A 1,411-nucleotide genomic window follows, 5' to 3' on the forward strand; every position below is an offset into this window, starting at 1 on the left:
GATGAAGTCACAAGATGGGACCGTGGATAAAGGTGGACGTATTTTGCCAGATAGTAATCAAAGGAGTTGAGGAAAAAAAAAAATTGCAAAAACTCTGTTTGGGGTCCCACGTGCTACTTTCGATCCAAAGAGGAAGGGATTAATCGGTCCCTGAGCCATACATGATTAACTTCTTGACTACGGCAGCTCCTGCATTAGTGTAATAAAAACTAAGGATAGTCTATAGTTCTGAATTTTTTTTCTTTTTCTTGTTCATGTGGTAAGCAGAATTAGTACAGAACATATGCGCATTCGTAAATTACGTATTAACCCTTTGGCTACTAGAGATTTGGCCAAAAAACACGTTTTGAAGCTAGTTGAGGGGTTTTTGGTCACTGTCGTTCTGTTTAAGAGCTAAACCTCTTTACAAATCCGTTTCCAGCTTGTACACTCCGCGGCCTTTTCAGCCAGCTGCAAAATAAGCTCTTGCAAAGTTCGGCATGCGCAGAAAGCAAAATTTCGACATAGTTTTAGGGTTTAAAAGTAGCACAACACTTTCGACTTTCACTTTTCGCTTTCTCTCCTTCCCTCTCTTTTCGCTTCCCTTGCCTCATTTATTTTTTTCAACTTGCTGGGCATTTGGTAGGCTTTATTTTGGTAGGAAGAGTTTCTGAGAAACCTTTCATCATCTTAGAATTAGGTGCTCAGAAAGGTAGGTGGGTAATGGAGTTCAGAGTGTACAATGAAAATATTTTCAACTTGCACAGCAACGAGGTTTTGATTGGTTTAGAGCGCAGAGTGGAATGTTTTCAACCTTTGTACTGCAAACATGCTACCGTGCCCTCAGAGCTGAAATTATCTTTTCTAAATGACTTTTAGCTCATTACAGCTCATTAGCTAATTTTAGCTTATAATGTACCTCATTGTAGGCCGTTGTAGATCATTTTAGCTCATTGTAGGTTATTGTGGCTCAGTATAGATCACTGTAAGCCATTGTAGCTCATTGTATGTCATTGTAGATCATTATAAGCTATTTAAGGTAATTGTAGCTCATTGTACATCTTTGTAGGTCATTGTAGGTCATTTCTTGTTTTAGAAACTGCCTGTTCAACTTACAAGTGTGTGAACTTTGCAAGGAGGCGTGACTGTCAATCAAATTCACACATCCTGATTGGCGGACAATTTGTAAAAAAAACTTTGTTAGGTGGCCATGGTAAGGCGCGTCGCACTGTACATCCTCTCCGTTCTTGAGATACAAAGGCAATTGTGACACCCGAAAATAACCCGTAAAGTTTCGGGACTTTCGAGAAACGGGTACCTGGTGGAGAAGTCACTATCGGACAGTTTCAATCTGTGCAAAAGTATTGCGCATGTAACCGTGAATATGGCTGTCTCTGCTCAGGTGGTTTCATACACCACAAGCCTTTTCAGA

Source organism: Montipora foliosa, chromosome 6, assembly GCF_036669935.1.
Source record: "Montipora foliosa isolate CH-2021 chromosome 6, ASM3666993v2, whole genome shotgun sequence".
NCBI classification, from domain to species: domain Eukaryota; kingdom Metazoa; phylum Cnidaria; class Anthozoa; order Scleractinia; family Acroporidae; genus Montipora; species Montipora foliosa.